A 12,793-nucleotide genomic window follows, 5' to 3' on the forward strand; every position below is an offset into this window, starting at 1 on the left:
CATTTAAGGTAAATTTTTTTTGTTTTCTTTTTGAGGCCTGAAAATGGGAAGAGGTTATAGCAAAGGAGCGGATCCTTCAAAAGAGAAAGCAAAGAGAATTCCCCCTAGCAACCCCTTGGGGCAATTGTTAGACCAATGGGATTCTTGAGAGGCCACAAAGGGTCTAGACAAGAGTAAGATGATACATTACAATATAGAAGTATGGCCAAAGTTAAAATTACAGGGAGAGTGGCCATGGTATAGAACAGTGGATGTGTCATCAGGTAAACCAAGACCTAGAATGTAGGGAACGCTGGGCTCCGGGATGGCTTAGATGAATGGAGATGAGAGATCTCTGAAGGCTGCTCTTAGAATATCAGGTTTATTAGGGATGATGAAAGGTCTTGCTTGGAGCTGCCAGATGCAGCACATGGCAAGGCCTGAGGGAATGGGGGAGGGGAGAGACAAGGGGTAGAGAGGGTGCTCTAGGAGAGGGTGGAAGTTCTAAGAGGGGGGAAGATCGAAGAGGGTGTCTGGCCCCTCGGAGACCCCTTATCAGGGGGCTTCAAGGTGGGCTGGAACAAGACTTGGGCCAATGGGGTTACACTTGATGCTTAAGGGGAGGGTTACAGGTGTGGGATGAACCATACATTTTGGGGGTTGAGATGGAACAGTCCATTTGACTTTTGGACCTATCTGTAGGTAAGGGTATTGTCCAGCCAGTAGGGGGATTGTTTTTATCCTGGCTGTACTATTGTAAATCTTTTGCCAGGCAATTAGATTTATCCATCCTTTCCAACACTAGAAGCCATAAGAGTATATTTAAGGAGGGAAGAAGAAAAAGCCAAAACTAAAGCTAGAATTATGGTTGCAGTTGCTCGAGAAAGTATAAGAGCAGACAGATCACCAGCACTGCTGTCTAAGTCAAGTTGGAATAGACCAGGGCCATTACCAAAAAAAAAAGTAGAGACCAACCAACATCATCATATGAAACAAATAAGAACTTTAATGAGTTCAGGAAACCTGAGGCTTCACAAGCAACAGGAGGTGCTGTTACTGTGGTGAGATAGGACACCTTAAAAAGAATTGTAAGAAGTTTCAGTTTGATGAGGCAATGCATAAAGAACAAGAAGTCTTAGAACAGACTTCAAGGGGAGGCGACTAGCGGTGTCAGGGGCTCTATAAGTTAAGGGATCCAATGAAGGATCAAGAAGAGCCCTTGGTAAACTTTGAAATAGGTCCCCACTATGAAGATTTTGACTTCTTAGTTGACACAGGGACAGATAACTCCAGCATAAACAAGTTACCAGTAGGAGTCACCATTAGAAAGAAGGTCTGTGAGGTTTTAGGGGCGGAGGGAAGGCCATTTAAAGCATTTATAGCTGAAAATATAGAAATCAAGGGGAATTCTAGACAATGTTTGGCAGACTTTATCTATCTGCCAAATTTAGGAAGTAATCTCTTGGCAAGAGACTTGCAAGTCCAATTGGGAGTAGGGATCATCCCACGAGATGGAAGGATGGTAGTCCAGGTCATGAATTGGCCCACTGGGGAATCCAGGGTTTGTGCGACCATTTTTTATGGGAGAATTTATGTATATATAGAGTGTATGACCCAGCAAAGGCAGTCACAAGAGTGTGTGCGATTTGCCTGAAAACTGACCAAAAGGTAATGAGAAAAACAGCACATGGGGGAGGAAAACTGGCTTTAAGACCTTTCCAAAACATACAAAGAGATTTCACTGAAATGCCCTCTGTGCAGAGGTACAAACATTTACTAGTGATTGTAGATCACCTCACTCACCGGGTGGAGGCTTTCCCAACCAAAAAGGAAACAGCGCAAGAAGTTGCAAGAATAATCTTAGAAAACATCATACCTCGATACGGGCTAGTCAATAACATTGACTCGAACCGAGATCCACATTTTGTCACTCAAACTTTGCATCAAGTAACAGAAGCCCTGGGGATAAACTGGAGATTGCACACCCCATGGCATCCTCAAAGCTCGGGAAGGGTAGAAAGGATGAACAGAACTCTTAAAAATGTGATAACCAAATTAATTGAGGAGACAAAAATGAATTGGCTCAAGTGTTAACCTCTCGCTCTCTTACGCATGAGAACAAGACCTCGGTCCGCCACAGGGGTCTCTCCCTATGAAATGATGTTTAGACTCCCTTTTCTAATCACCCCTTTCAGTACTGCAGATGATTTAGAAGGGAGGCAGCAACTCAGAAATATTTTAAAATCATAAGAAAATCCCTAGAAAGCCTCAGAAAGAAGGGGTATCTCCCCCAAACCTCCCCTCTGCATGCCAATGTCCACAACATCAGTCCCGGGGACTGGGTGTTAATAAAGACCTGGAACACCACCACTTCATTAACCCCCAAATTTGAAGGACCTTTCCAGGTGCTATTCACCACACACTACAGTGCAAACCCAAGAAAAAGGCTGGACCACTGTCACCAGAGTAAAAGGACCAGCGCCACCCCAGACACCAGACTAGACCCAACAGGGTCACCCACCTCCTCTTGTGCATAGATGGTAATTAAGGGACCAGAAGACTTGAAATTTACTTTAAAGAAGACTTGCTAGAAACTGATACACAGTAGAGTGTTAATAACTGTTTCTGAGGTAAAGTACCATAGTGAAAGTTTAAATACTTTGTAACTGTTTAATAAGAATAAGTGTCCTTTACCCAAAGAAGTTTAAAAAAAAAATAGTTAAAATATTATTAAGTCTTTGTTTCTAGAGATTAGAAGAATTACCAAAAGAAACTAACCCTCAAAAGCCAGAGACTATAAATTGATGCGGGCTTAAGCCCGATCAAAGAAATAGAGGAGGGATTTGTTATGAACAAAAGAGCCTTCCTGGTTCCCATGGCAATACTGGGACACTGCTGGCTTGAGCTAAGTACTGATATTGAAATGTTAATTAGCTAATTGCTCCTGGGGATCACCTACACCCCCCACCCACACTGCCATTCTAGGACTGAGGTGCAAAATAGAGGAACCAGTGGAATCATGGGAGGGGGTTTTGGGGATGAAAACACCCCTAAAGCGGGGGCTGGGCACAGTGGAGGGGGCTGGATGGGTGCGCTGGTTGGGGAAAAGGGAACCACATCCCTAGTTGATGTTTGACTTGTCACCATAGCCTACAGAGGACCAGACTGGACTGGGCTGTGGGAAGCAGGAACAAAAGCAGCTCTTCCTGGTGTTACCATGAGGAAAGGAGAGGGGACAGCTGCTGATCGGGACTTCAGCTACAGACTGCACACCTCTTCACCCTTTTGCTACCAGTGTGCTATGAAGACTTGAGGGACAGACTCTGCTCGCCTCCTCCACCTTCGGCTACTGGAAAAAAGCTACAACAGTGGGGGCAAGCTCTGTGTCGAGCTCCCTGCCCAGCTGATCTTTTTAATAAAGAGCTGGACATTAATAAAGACATAAGCCCTGTTCATTTCAGATATATTTTGATTGGAATGTTGCTTTTTTTCCTTGTTGCTGTATTTACACAGACCTAGACAGCATACCACTGGGTAAGTATGTTTAGCTTTCTGTGTACTGTACAGCTACATGAGTTACTAATTCATTCATATTCACTAACTGATGCATCTTAGAATTTGTGAGTCTGTGAAATTTGCATGGACTGTTCTGTAAATGTACTCATTATCATGAGCTTAAAGAGCATTTCTTCCTTTCTGAAAACACCTCTAGCTCTTGTGGTAATAGCCCTTGTGGTAGTTAAAAGTGAAGACAGTAAGCAGAGCTGTATTTCAAATTTATAACTTCATGCTTGCGAGCCCAGAGTATGTTCAGAGTACACAGAATTATTTTGTGATATACTACTCTTCTGACAAATTCTGCTCATCTTTAGGTTTGGAAAAAAGGCAATTCTTAACTTGCAGGTAATTTTTAACCTTTTGCAAATAGCTCATTTTGTACAGAATGCAGGATCATATCCCACTTTTTCGAATGTGTTTAAATTACTGACTTCACTGATTTTAAGATTAAAATTGCTCTTATTGTTGTTGCTTTGAAGTTATTCCCAAATGAATTAAGCTTATTTTCTTCCCTCCAAAGAATTGGCTGTATTTGGAACTTGAGAAAAAGAATCCTGTTACCAGTGATAATTCCTTTAGTGTTATTTTGTGCTACTTTTAATCACATTTTGCTGTCCTGTGCTAGTTTGCACAACATTTCAAAGCACAAAACTACATGGAAGTGTATAGATCATAATGTAAAGGTGGTGAGAACTTGGCCAGCTTCCTGTCAGGTGACCCCTGAAAATCTGTGTCAGGGGATCTTGCTGCCTGCAGCCAGTTATTTATTCAGGAACCTCAGTGGTTTGTAGTATCATGGTGTCTCTAGAACAGGCCTTTAATGTGTGTGCATATTCACCCCTGTTGGAGCATTGTTCCTCCTGACAGCATTGCATTTTCTTTAGCTCTGGACAGGCTTTTACTTATTAACAATATCTGAAACATCTGAAAAAAAAGCCATGTACTAAATGTATTGCACAGTAGATCTGTAATAAAATTCTTCATGGAGTGTTTTCTCATTAAAGTAGCTTTTTAACACTTTGTAAGCATGACCTGAAGCTGTTAGAGTATCTAAGCCACCCAGGAATCTGCTAACAGTTTATAGGAAAGAAATACAGCTGAATATGCTGCACTAACCAAGGTCCAAGACTGTTGGTAGTCTGTGTTTTGTGGCTCACTAGTGACCAAACCTTTTGAGCTGCAGGGAGTTCAGACATCACTGTAGTGAGGCTTTGATGCTGGGATTTCCAGCTGGTTTGCAGGGATTCTTGTTGGTGCAGGGCCTGGCAGAGTTCCTGCAGGTAGAATGTGGGTGGCAGCAGATCCTGAGATCAATCTCACCAGGATGCCTGACATCTCAGTGTTGGAGCACAGACAGCCCTATCCCAAGCAAAGGGATTGCACTTCCATGGTATTTGTGATTTGCCCTCTTGATGCCTGCTTTCAGATCCACCATCTTCAAAAGTTCTTAGTCATTTGAATACACTTGGCTCAGAAGAGCTTGAACATTCCCCAGTGTAATTATGCACTTGCATTCAACTGTAGACAAGAAGAAGTTTCAGTCTGCAAAAGTACATCACAGGTTCAGGTTTTGACTTGAATGGACTTTCAGTTCACATCCACCTTGGTGGATGAGCCAGCTGCCATTCACTATCCCATCTGCTCTTGCGAAGAGTTAAAATGACCATGAAATTGGGTTTTGAATGTTGCTGAATTGACTCCTCTTTGAGGAGCTGTGGAAGCTGCTTTTACTTCCCACTGTGATGTATGGACATTCACAGATGTGAGTCACATCCACTTATGTGCAGGTTTTGAGAGGGCTGGTCAAATGTCATTTCCTCTGGGTGAACTCTGCTGGTGTATGGCATTGTTCTGGTACCGTCCAGTTGCCACTGCATGAGGATGAAGACACATAATCAGAAAATTCTCCACCTGTTCTGCAAGCAGTGGTTTGCTAGCACCTGGCCCTTCAAACATTACAGTCTTTACTAACTTCATATCTCCTTTCATCTCTTCTCACTCTCACAGAATCTTGCTCTTTCTACCTTTTTGTTGATTCTGTGCACTGGTTTCCCTCTCAGGGCTTTGGGCAGTCTTCCTGTGTTGAATTGCAGGCAAACTGAAGAAACTCATCAGGTCACATAAGAGTGAGCCTGCAAATAAAATCCTACCTTTTGTGGTCGTTCCACACTTTCTACTTAGTTACCTGTAAAAAGAGATCACAAATTCTTTATGAGTAGGGGGATGAAGTAACATAATTCTAATAGGAATCTTATCTTTTTTAAAAATGCATTTATTTTAGAGATGCTGCTTTTGTCTTACTGAATGGAGCAGTACTCTAAATGCCCACTTCTGCAGGAGGCATATAATAATAATAACAATAATAAAAAGACTAATGACAATAATAATAATAAGTATTGAAAGGTTTTCATCTGGCCTCAAATCCATGATGGAACAAAAAAAACCCCCTGAAAATTCAGAGTGCTACTCCTGTGACCCTGTTTTCTTTAGAATATAGTTGTGTTTCTGATAACTAAGATTACATTGTTAAGATTAATTCAGCAGTTTGGTAACTCTGAAGCACATTATTGGTGTTGGTTCTAGGCTGATGGTTTTAACTTTTTCAAGGAGCACATTTAGATGCAGCAAAGACCAAAAGGTAGTATTTTCCTTCTCTTTTTTACATTCCTTCTCAAAGTTCAGCTGAAAACTGTATATCTTTCTTCTCTTTCTCCAAAGGATGAACTTGCACTTCATACCTATACATGGACAAACCTGTTCTAATATGGGTTACAAATGTATCTGTTCTATGGATTGCAAATGGTGTCTGCTTTTTAACAGAAATTAAGTAAAGAAACATAGTGTCTCTTCTAGTAAAGAGGTGTAATGGAATGTCATTACAAGGTTATTTAATCCTTAATATTTCATGCGTATGTTCAAAAATGAGGGACTTTGCCTGCAAAAATGCGTTACCTATGTCCTTGATCTATGCCTAAAATGTATTATTAGAATAACATGCAATTTAGGGGATTTGCTTTCCCAGCAGTTTGGAACTGATTGTACATGTGCCCTTTACTCATTGTCTCAGCTTAATGTTTTGCACCGTTTGCATGCAGACATGTCAATTGGATGTTTGACAGTGTTAATGTGTGGCATGCATGCTGGGTTTGTCTTCTGTGGACAGGTTTGTGTACCCATTTTTGCTTCAGGAATATTTCTACTAAGCAGCTTCCTTTAGAAATTAATCTCCTTTTAGGAAGCCGTTCTATAGTATTAAGTGGTAGCATCATCCTCTTTGGAAATGAATCCTTATATACTAGTGAAGTGCCTACTTCTTGTCAGCTCAAATGCTTGGTGGCATTCTGTATCAGAGGAGGCTGAGCCTCAGCTCACTAGCTAGTTAAAAATATCATTTTCTTTTTCATTATAGCCAGGTTGATTCTGTTTTGGAGCAAGAAGATGAAAAAAAAGAGGAGAAAGAGACATTCTTACTGTCCATTGATTTTACATCCCATATCTTCCATGTCTTGCAGATAATTTTCTTTGCTTTATCTGCTTTCTTACAGATTTCCTTCTAGAATTTCTGTTTTTCTATCATCTGTTGCTGTGCTACAGTAGACAGAGGACCATTTTTGACACAGTATGCCTAGATGTATGATGTATTTAGATTGTATGAGAAGAATTACTTTAGGTATCAGGAAAATTCAGGAGGCTGGATAGAAAATAGTCAAGACACTGCAAATCTCTTTCAACATTGTCTGAGTATTTGTATAGCAGTTAAAGCCTTCACATCCTGTTGTAGAAGGACAGACTAATGTTATTCTTCTGGAAATTTTCTAGAAATCTTGGAAGATAGTACTGATTAGGATGCCCCATTGCATAGTCCTGGAACAGAAGGAAAGTGAGGAAATCTTTGTTACTACCAATTCTAGAAAAATTACTGTAATTTCCTCCTTTTGTAATGCAGACTCAAGTATCCTTTAGAAAGTATGTCTAACATTGTTTCATTATACTTTGCCCACAATTTCAGTAGAAAGAAGAGTAAAATTAAAATACACACCTGCCAATCTGCAAAAAGTATGACTTTCTAATTTTGATGCAATTTTTCTTTTAGTTCATTATCTTCAGAACTCTTGAAGCTTTGTGGTGAAGTCAAGCCCAAAAGCAAGGTAATATGTAAAAGGATGGTGATGATAATTCTTCTAAGTGATTCCATGATTCTATAATAATTCTTCATTGTCATGGTTTGACATGGAAAAGAATTTTCTTGGGAGGAAGTGGGTCAGGCCAATCAGTGGTCAGAGTTGGATATTGGCGTTTGGGCTGACCATTGAAGGTTGGATACACCTCTGAGAACACAGAGGGACTAAAAGCAGATCTCCCAGAGGAACTGGCTCTGGTCATCAGAGAGTGCAGACTCTTCCCTTCCCAGTCAGGTGGCTGGGTGGGGAGGGGAGCCATGCGGCCCAGGTTGAGTTAGGCAGAAGGGTGTAGGGGCTGGAACTGGCTCTGGCTCCCTGCGGATGGAAGGGTGGAGGAAATCTGGGATGTTTCCATTTCCCCCCCAGAGTCTCTCTGGAGAGAGAGAGAAAGAGACAGTGACAGTGCCGGAAGTACACCGGCAGAGGAGGTGGAAGCGGGGAACAGGTGGGAGCTGGAGCCTGGGCCGAGAGCCATCCAGGGAGTCGGGACTTTTAACCCTTTCTTGGGAAATGAGGGCTTTGTGAAATAGCCTCCTCAGTTTGAAAGAGGAGAAGAGAGACAGCCTGGGACCTGAGATGTTAGGAAAAGAAGGTTGCAGGGGAAGATGATGGAGTGGCTTTTGGCTGGACTTTTGCTTGGTAGCCATAGACTGAACCAATTTTCTCCTCCAAGAGAGAGACTGTATTTTAGGAAGATGCATGGTGAGCCAAGAGAACTGCTTCAACAGCTGAGGAAAAGACAGGAGTGGAGTGAACAGAGGAAAGTTGAGGAGGGTTGTGGTGATGCTCCCTGTCTTCAGAGAAGAAGAAGAGAAGATCTCTGTTCGTGGACCCTCAGCCCCAGGGGGAAATGGGGGGGTTACGATCCCAAAAATGAAAATCTGAACTGTTGCTTTTTTTTATCTTGGCATAGCATCCTTGAAAAGAAACATCCTAGGAACAGTCTGTCCATACACAGTAGTGAGAGTACTGTGCATGCAAAGGAGAGTGTCACACTGGCAGATTTTTTCCAGGTGGTGCCACGTGTGACTTGGAAACACAAGAGGTGGCAATTGTGTTTCTTGGGGAGGTCTGTGGCACAGAAGGGACTCATCTCTCCCTCGATAGACTGAGAATTGATTATCTGAAGGGTGGGAACCTGACTGGGGGTCCAAGTTGTGTCTCACTGTGGTTTGTTGGAATTGGGTGGAGGGAGGGAAGGAGGAATGTTTTGGAAGATGTTCATTTTGTATTTAGTGTGTGTTTTTTCTTTCTTTATCCTTTTGTAGTAGTAGTAGTTTAATAAAGTTTTTCCTTTGTTATTTAGCTTGGGCCTGCTCTGCTCTGTTCCAGATCGTGTCTCACAGCAATCATTTGGGGGGGTTGCATTTTCATGGGGGTGCTGGAATTGTGCCAGTGTCAAACCATGACAATAATTTAATGATACCTTCTGGTATCATTAAAAAAAAGCTTTTGCTTTGCCCAAGAGACTTCAATGAATGAAGATGTCCAGAAGGTGAACTGATGTGTTTTACATATGATTTGTGTGCCATATGATTTTGTGTGACACTCCTCTCTAAGAAGCAATGATAAAAATAACTTTGTCAGTATTTTTGGGTTAAGCTGTTAGAATTCCAGAAAGAGATGTGTTCTTCCAGTTACTTGCACTCCATACTGGTGTAGTTTTGCAGATTAGTATTAGTTAGGCTACAGTTCAATGCTATTGCCAGTGGGAATTGTGGACGTGCTTATTGTTTGCGATTTGTCACAGATATCTTGAAGTTTATGAAACTAAAGTTTGACCTCCAGGATCTTAATTATATATCTAGGTTGACTACAGTTTAATATTAATGGCAGTGGGAACTGGAAATGTGCACTGATGGCAATTTTGCTTCTGTGCTAACAGAAGCACAAACGTAGTTTGGAAAGTAAATAGAAGCTTAGTCTCCAGTTTTCCAACTGCAGTTGGAAGAAACCATCTGTGTTGGCTGTTGAATTATTTGGTAACATTCCTTGGTGTGCAGCTTTTTGGGTTGTTTAACTAAGTGAGTTTAGTCCAAAAAGGCAATGAAATAAACAAATCATTTTTGTAATGGTCCTTTCTGACTGGATCTTTGTCTTCCCTATTGGTCTTTCTTTCCCTGAGGAACAGATCTTAAATTCACTGTAAAATCACACCTAACATGTATGATCAGTGTTTTACAAATTACTGTGTTGCACAAAGTTGTTGTGAGTTTTTCTCTTGTTTTCAAATTGTTGAAATGCTGAATGAATTTTAGTTCATGTGGACTTTTGAGGTGACTTAAACAAAGAAGAAGCAGAATTTGTATATGAGAAGAAGCACTGATGTTAGAAGTCACACCAGTATAGTTGTATCTCTTTAAATTGCCACTTTGCTTTATTGCTCTCTGCTTTATAACATTTCGTTTGGATAAACCATAGGTAAGTAATATTGTCCTCCTGTAGTATTGGCAGGCAGCTGGTTGAAAGGATATAGTTGAAAACCAGTTGTCAAATCAGTGGTTGGACATTGAATTTGAGTTGCCTCCTCTGAAATTGTTGCCCAAAAGCAGAGACGAGCTTCTTGGTTTAGTTTCCAAAGGCAGTTGCCAAGTGCTTGAGGGGGATGCTAATTGCCAGCTAATAATGCTAAGCTTGAGTGTAGGACTCTTGACACACACCACGGCATGGTGAAGTGGCAGTTTGGTTTTTGTCTGTCTCCAGGCCCGCCGCAGGACCACCACCCAGATGGAATTGCTGTATGCAGCCAACAGCGACCTGGTCTCCGACAGCAGCGCTGCAGACTCTGCCTCGGCTGGCTCTGCCACGTCAGCTGCAGAAAACCAAGAAAGTGGGGTGGCTGCTGACACACATGATACTTCTGCTAGGGACAGAGAGCTTATACCCCCACCATCTGGCTTACCTTCTAAGATAGGCAGCATGTAAGTTTGGCCATGCTGTGCTAATTATCCTTTGCTTTTAAAAAATGCATGTCGCCAATTTCTTGTAATTTATTATCTTAACTTTACAATTGAGGTTAATATACTTGAAACTTACTAAATAATCCTGACAAAGCTCCTTCCTTTCTACCACCACCACTCTAGAAAGTGTAAATGCAGTCTTGTAAGTACTGTGGTTCTTATTGAGGATGTAAGTTCTGTTAAGCTGCTTAGCTATTGTAACTGTGTTCTATGTAGAGGGGAAAACCCCTCTAATACCCTGAATAATTTGCTGTATTAGTGCTATGGGAAATGCACATTCTAGGGAGATAGTGAGAATCTGATTAGAACAGCAGTGAGATTTAAAAGAAACAAAATAACAACACACGACCCGAAAACTCGAAAACTTTATCATGGTATTTGTATATGGTCCTAGTTATTAGGAAAAATCATTCTATGAGTTGTCTTGTATGGACCGTGCATGAAATAAAGAAGTCTGTGCAACAATGGAGTATTCAAGTAAAAAGTTGAAAGGAAAATGTTAGATATTATGAATCCTCAAAAATCCTTTCTGTTTGCAGATTGTCAACTTACCTGCAGAAGAATATTACTAACTGAAAGTATCTCTTGATTCTAAACAGATAAAACTATTTTTATCTTTTATAAACAGATAAAAATATTTATTTTTTATAAACAGATAAAAATATTTTTATCTTTTTACTTTGGGACCAGAAGATATCTCTCACATGCACTCACACTATTTTTTTTCTTTTCACTTACTCTTGTTGTTCATTTTCTATCTACCACTACCACTGCTAGGTATTAGCTATTCTCTGCAAAAGACCCTTTCCTTGTCTTTTTAGGTAGTAGCTCCTATGTTGCACAAGCACATGTGTAAATTCAGTGCACTTCCCACATTCAGTGATGTGGAAATCAGTGTCCTGTAGCTATCTTAATGTTACAGGCTCTGGAGTCATGCATCGCTTAATATTCATCTGTCCTATTTGCATAATATTTTTACAGCAGTCTCTGCCTAATGTACATTTGTAATTTGTATTTTTTACTATGTGTTTCTGGCATGTGCTAATATTCAGGTGTGGTTTCTGTGGCTATTCTACTAGTTGGCTGTTAAAAATACCAAATCAGACACTTTGAATTGGCAAACTTTTGATCTTGCCGGTTTTAAGCCAACATTTCAACATTTGTGCAAGCATATATAACTGCAAAAAGGACATTGATTTAGATTTTGTAAATAATATTTAGTTGATTTCTGTTGAGATTTTGAATTTAGTGGCTATGTGATGGGAAAAAAGGGCATGTTATAACATTTTATTTTATATCTAGATTTGCATTCTAAAAATTTTGTAGGTTTTTTTTTTTAAGGAAATTTGCAGGTGTTGAAAATATTTTCCTTTTTGAAGTCCTATCCTAGCTTTTTAAACTTATGGGAGAATTTTTCCTGCAAATATTTTTTGAGGGGAGTTTACCAAGTATGCTTTTACTCAAGAGTGTAGACAGTTGTTTAATTAAATAAAGTTTTGGACTTTTGGAAATTTTTGCTGAAGCAGAACGTCTCAGCTCACTGACATCAGATAATACTTGCACACAAATTCAGAAATGCCAGTAAGCGCTCATGGGCATTGCAGATCTTTGATCTTGGTAGCTGGTGTTTTAAAGAGGCAGAAGGGTCTTGCTACACTTACCATCATGCTATCATAACTAGCGTCTATACATGGAACTTTCTCTTCATCTTTTCAGTAATTATTTCATTATAAATGTATGTTTAAAATACATGGAGTGATACAGATGGTGCAGCAAGGAGAGTTTCCTGTTCTTGCCAATAGTGTTGCAGATTTCTTGAAAACTTCTATGCATTTGGAATTTCAACACATAAAAGGTTGTAGTATTTAAATTACTTTGCTACAGAATCAAAAGTGTGACTAAAGCACTCTCTGCTGGGATTTTCAGAGGCCTCCAAAACACTGAAGAGTTTGGGTCCTTTCTCACCTTTGTAGCTTTGTTGTGTCAGTTTGAACTTGGCCATGCTAAGTCTCAAAACTTGTCCTGAGCTATGTTTTTGATAATGAATTCTTGAATTAAAAATTGGATTCTTCTCTTCATCTATCATCATCCACACTTTATAGCCTTTAAATTGTC

The 12,793-nt window shown here is 40.4% G+C and overlaps 1 protein-coding gene across 1 annotated transcript in view; it reads left to right on the forward strand.

The window, feature by feature from the left end:
• Positions 1 to 12,793, forward strand: part of LOC144246319 (kinesin-like protein KIF21A) — a 33,135-nt gene that overhangs the window by 9,205 nt on the left and 11,137 nt on the right. Inside the window, exons 6-8 of the mRNA XM_077783420.2 lie at positions 3,129 to 3,513; positions 7,631 to 7,685; positions 10,422 to 10,639. The gene's annotated coding sequence lies outside the window, so the exon portion shown is untranslated. The remainder of the gene's footprint in view (positions 1 to 3,128; positions 3,514 to 7,630; positions 7,686 to 10,421; positions 10,640 to 12,793) is intronic.

Source organism: Lonchura striata, chromosome 1A (genome assembly GCF_050655825.1).
Source record: "Lonchura striata isolate lonStrDom1 chromosome 1A, ASM5065582v1, whole genome shotgun sequence".
In the NCBI taxonomy this organism is placed as follows: domain Eukaryota; kingdom Metazoa; phylum Chordata; class Aves; order Passeriformes; family Estrildidae; genus Lonchura; species Lonchura striata.